General features: G+C 36.0%; 1 protein-coding gene across 2 annotated transcripts in view; it reads left to right on the plus strand.

Annotated features, from left to right (window-relative positions):
• ATL2 (atlastin GTPase 2) overlaps positions 1-6,000 on the plus strand; it is a 59,172-nt gene that overhangs the window by 37,152 nt on the left and 16,020 nt on the right. The window lies entirely within an intron of this gene.

Below are 6,000 nucleotides of genomic sequence, written 5' to 3' on the forward strand. Positions count from 1 at the left end.
TAATCCTCTGTAGGTAAAGTATTTTTTGTCTCTGGCCTCTTGAGGATTTTCTCTTAGATTGTGCCATTTTGCAACTACACTGTGATACATATCTAGTGTAGATTTTTTTTGTATTTATTCTGCTTGGTATTCTCTGACCTTTCTGGATCTGTGTGTTTCGTGTCTGTCATTAAGTTTTGAAAATCTCAGCCATTATTACTTAAGATGTTTCCTCTGTTCCTTCTTGTCTCTCTACTCCTTCTGGTTTTTCTATTACACCTATGTTATACCTTTTGTAATTGTCTCACAGTTCTTGAATGGTCTGTTCTGTTACTCTTATCCTTTTTTCTTTATGCATTTCAGTTGAGGAAATTTCAATTGACATATCTTCAGACTCATTAATTCTTTCCTCATTCTATGGATAAGTGTATCAAAGACATTCTTTATTTCTATTACAGTGTTTTTAATTTCTAGCATTTTCTTTTGATTCTTTCTTAGAATTTCCATCTCTCTGCTTACATTACCTGTTTTTACGTGCTATCTACTTTTTTTGTTAGAGCGCTTCCATGCTAATCAGTTATTTTAAATTTCCTATCTTAAAATTCCAAAATATATGTTAGTCTGTTTGTTCCTGCTTTTTGGCATGGCTTGTAATATTTTTTTTTTTTTTTTGGCTGAAAGCCAGACACGAAGTATCAGGTAATAGGAACTGAAGATTTAGGCTTTTAGTGTGAGATTTTATGTTAATCTAGCTAGGAGATAGGCTGTGTTTAATGTTTTCTGTAGCTGTAGGTACCAGGGGCATCAGTTTTCTCCCTCTTCTCCCATTGTTTTTGGATTTTCCCAAGAACTCCTACTTAAATAGAATCTGTGTCTTGCAGCTTTCTCAGTTGTAATCCACTGTCATTATTTTGGAGCCCTGTTGATGTAGTGGTGATATGTGGGGGAGGGGAAGCACTATATACCATCTTAAGGTTAAATCTTAGTTTTTGAGTGCACCTGAGCCCCTGAGCTATGACTTTCATTTTTTAAATTTTAATGGTAAGCTAGAAAGGAGGGGGCTGGAGTTGGCTGATTGCTCTTCCCCAGGGCCAGATACAGCTCCCGTAAGGTAGTTTTCCTAGGAAGACACGCCTTTGTTGTGGGGACTGCTCTGGGTAGATGTAATTCAAAGTGGTTACTTTCCCCTGGGTCAATTTAAAAATGGTTACTTTTCCCCTCCCCCTGTCAGAGTCATGAGGGTAATTTTCCTTTATCTTTATGTTGAGAACCTGTAGAGCTCCTTAAGGCAAAACTCAGAAAAGTGAGGGATCTGCTAAGACAGCATGTAGGAGTTTTCAGCTTTCAAGCTAGTCCACTCTTAGCTTCCAGTAGTTCATCCAAATCATCATTTAAGTATTCTTACCAGTTGCTGCAGCCACTAAGTTGGCCTCATCTCATGATTCTTTGTATTCATTTGTCTCTCTAGATTTTGGGGTGGTGGTTGACAGTGTGACCAAAATTCTTTGATCTAAGAAAGGAATGTCATTGATTTTCAGTTTGTTAGGCTTTTTATAAAGGTGGATATGATGTCTTGTAAGCTTTTTACATGTGACAGCTAAAACTGGTAGTTCAGTGGTAGACGATAAAGTCAAATCTTCATTCAGACCTCAATTTAATTACTAGAGGTATCTCCCGTTTCTATTCTGGTATCCCTCAAGGACATCTTTTTTTTAATTATAAAATACACATGACATAATAATTACCACTTTAATCACTTTTAAGTGTGCAGTTCAGTGGCATTAAGTACATTCACATTGTTGTGCAACCATCACCACCATCCGTCTGCAGAACTTTTTAATCTTCCCAAACTGAAGCTGTATACCCATTAAATACTAACTCCCCATTCCCCCCAGCCCCTGGCCACCGCCTTTCTACTTTGTGGCTTTATAAATTTGAGCATCTCATATGAGTGTAATCATACAATATTTGTTCTCTTGTGTCTGGCTGATTTCACTTAGCATAGTGTTTTCAAGGTCAAAGATACCTTTTAAGTGGAAGCTTTTTTACAAAAGAAATTCCTCTTCAGTGTGTACCTAAGTTGTTAGAATTGGCCCTTTTCTGCATTTGTGACTTGGGTCACATGACAGTGTCTTTGATTTGTCCAGCACCAGAAGGTAGGAGTGGACATGGGGTGGGGAGGGGGGTGGATAAAAATATTAGACTAACTATTTTAGAGTCACATTAACTATTTTAAACTATTGTAACTAAATTAGATTAACTATTTTTTAAATGTTTCATAATTTATTCCAGGACTTGCAGAGTGTTCTCACATATTCAAATGAAAATACTAAATACAATTGATGGTCAGAATGTGTAGTATTCATTCTGTCCACCAGTTTGGGTGTTGAGTGTTCATAACCTGTCTCCTGAAAAGGTGCTGGTTTTATACAGATTAGATTTTCATGTGTGGTGGTTTTTGTGGGGAATGCCTTGCACTAGGGAGTATATCCCCTATTGTTCTTGCTGTTTGGATCTTAGTTTCATCCTTTCTGTCTCTTTTACTGCTAGCTGTGATGAGTTACGGCTTCTGGATGGACCTTTCTTCCTCTAGCCTGTTCATTGTTAAAGGAGTCAGCTTACTTGCAAATAGAGAGCTGGTATGCTCGGCCTGGCTGGACCACCAACTCTTTGTCTAAAGTTTACTTAGCTATTGTTTCCCTTTGTTGCTAGGGAATATTACTTTTCCCTAGGTGAAATATGAATTTTTTTTTTTTTTAAAGGCAGGATCTTGCTCTGTCACTGAGGCTGGAGTACAGTGGTGCCATCGTACCTCACTGTAATCTCGAACTCCTGGGCTCCCTGCCTCAGCCCCCCAAGTAACTGGGACTACAGGTGTGCGCAACCGTGCCCAGCTAATGTAAAAAAAATTTTTTTTTTTTTTAGAAATAGGGTTTCGTTATGTTGCCCAGGCTGATCTCAAAGCAGTTTTCCTGACTTGGCCTCCCAGAGTGCTGGGATTACAGGCGAGAGCCACCATGCTCAGCCTGTGAAATATGAATTTGTTTCTTACTATTTAGAGTAGTAGGGTTTCTTTATTGCTAATATATTACATAAGTCTATATTTATTCACTCTTTGACTACACTTGAAGTTCAGGTGATTTCAGATTGCCTTTTGCAACAGATTTATTTTATAAAATCTCTTTTCCTATTTATTTTATTTTCCTGGAGGAATAGGTTACTTTTGGATTTCTGAGTTTTGAAACTTGTCTCTGTAGTAATAAATGGTACCAGATTAGTGTTTTTGAGTTCTTAAGTTTGCCTTTAGTAGCTTATGACAGCAAATAGGTTCTGTGATCAGTGGGGCTGCCTTTAGGTCCTACTACAAATGATCCCTGAGGACAGAACTGTTTCTTGTTGTTACTGGTGTAAACCTAGAACAGTGGCTGCCATATGGTAGAGGCTCAATAAATATTTGTTGAATGAATGAATACTATATTTTATGAAAGCTATCAATGTTCAGTATGTTAGAGAAGTTACAGACTTCCAGTTTTGAAAAATCTGATTAGGTAGGTTCTCCAGTTTACCTTTTTTTCCCCTCATTCTTTTATTTACTAATGAACTTAGTATTTTTTAAACATTTCTATTACAGGATAAACTAAGAAAAGATGATACATAGTTAATAGGTTTTTTTTTCAATGAGGCACCAATTCTTTTTAAAGTGTCTTTTGAAGAGGGGGTTAGCAAACATGTTAGCCTATGATTTTAGCCATCTATACTTTAAAAAACTCATTTTTACTGTCTTCTTCTTGTAATTGTGTTGTTTCTAGGAATAATAAAAAAAATCATAGTTCTTTTCTGTTACTCATGCTCAAAAGGGAGCACGTAAGTATATAAGGGAGCTTACAAGTAAATTTTTTTATTCATTTATTTAACAAATATTTGGAGTGCCTACTGCAAGCCAGTAGGAAATACTGTGTGCTGGGAATACTTATGAGAATGAAACAAAACTTCTGCTTTCATGGAATTTACATTCTTATAGAGAAGACAGAGAAACAAGATAAATAAAATGTAGAATAAAAGGAGAATTCTCTAAGAGGATAGATTCTTTTATTTGTGTAGGTTGAGCCTTTTAAAAACAATCAGTTCATTAAATACGAGATTTTTTTTTTTTCATTTTTACATTGCAAGGGAATGAGATGCCACGTGTGAGAACCTACAAGAGTGCAGGGCACTTTGATAGTAGCAGTTTGGTAAACAAGGGTGATTGAGTTTATAGCCCTTGTTCTTAAGAGACTCACACAAGAACTGCAAGGCAAAGCATGTAAAGGTAACTACATGCGGTATCAATAATATGCTTTAAGAGTTCAGAAAAGTTGGAGTTTCTTCACTGCTGGCTGAATCTAGGCAGAGAACAGGTGGAACAAGGATAAAGATAAGCTTAACAACATATATATTTGGGGAATGGTGACCTTTTTGCTATAGTAGAAACAGGAAGGTGTGTGTTGGGATCTATGGGGAGTATCAGGAACAGAGATGGGAAAAGTAAATTAAAGATGGACAGATCTCCAGGTGGTCCTATAGTAGTGGGGAGCCACAGATGAGTTTTTAGTAGGACCGTGGCACGATTACATTTTTTGTGACAATTAAGTGACTATGGGAAGGATGGGTTAGAAGATAGAGCAAGAAAGTGCAAGAAAACCGATTTGGAGAATCTAAAACATAGTCCAGGGCAGGACCACTAGTTGTGTTTATCTAGAAGATTATCATTAATCTTCTAATCTCTGTGAAGGATGCCTCCTGCAACACAAGGCCATCGTATATACTGTGAATGGAGTTGTGTCATGGGCAGCCTTGTACCAGCAGAGATGAGGTCCTTAATTTGAAGGTACTGAAAACTGAAGAAAAAGAAATGAATCCAAGAGAATTTTGTAATTGATAGGATTAGCAGTCTATTGAGGATGAGTGTTTTGTGGAATAATATAATAATAATTGTGGATGGTTTGAAGTTTAAGTCTGTGTTGGGTGATGGTCTGGACAACACTATGTTTTTTGCCACCTTTGTATCTGCTTTTCATAAACCACTTCATCCCACTTTATCCCCCTTTTTTCCTGCTTTAAACATCTCTCCACCCCTAATTTGGGTTTTATAATCTGTTTTGTACTAGATATCCAAGCTAATTAGAAGTATTTCTGAAACCAAGGAATTTTTATATGGGGTACAATGAGTAAGGGATATGTGGCTTTAAGTATCCTAAAGTATAGGGATCTTGATGTCTGTCAAAGGTACTCATTTATTATGTCCCAGATTTAATTTTCTAGATCATTTGCCTTATATTTTAACTTTAGTATTATTTCATAATATTTAGTTATGATAATTTAGCCTGGTGTTTCTACTTAAAACATTTTATTATGGAAACATTTAAACATAATCTAAAATAAAGAGAGCAATATGATGAACCCCAATATGCCTATCAACATTTTCTGGTCTTGTTTTAGCTGTTACTCTCTTTTTTGTTTTTTCCTGGAGTACTTTAAAGCAAATGCCAGATGTATTCTTTCACCACAAATACTTGATTATCTAACAGATCAGTACTCTATTTTTTGCTTAACACAACCACAATATCATTATCATACCAAACCATCTTCTTTACCCCAGTTTAATACCATATAATGAGATAGATAACCCAGTCTGGGTGGAGATTTCTCTGTTGGTTTCAAAAAAAGCTTTTAAAAAAATAGTTGGGTTGTTTGGATTAGGTTCCAAATAAGTCTTGGGGTTATTTTTAAAGCTGATTATTTTTTAAAGAGAAAATTAAGGCAGTGTGAAAACATTTCAGTATAAACTATTTCAAGAGAGCAATATTGTTTTTATAGCCATTCTGTGTGGAACTTAGTTTTGCTTATCTATACAAGAAGATGTTAAAATAGCTGGCATCTTTTTTTTTTTTTAAAGATTTTTAAACATTTTAGGAAATCTTTCTAAGAAGGGGAAAGGCGTGACCCCACTTATCTAGAGACCTAGAGAATAGAAGTGTGAGC

This window comes from Propithecus coquereli, unplaced genomic scaffold (assembly GCF_000956105.1).
Source record: "Propithecus coquereli isolate 6110/MARCELLA unplaced genomic scaffold, Pcoq_1.0 Scaffold43, whole genome shotgun sequence".
NCBI lineage: Eukaryota > Metazoa > Chordata > Mammalia > Primates > Indriidae > Propithecus > Propithecus coquereli.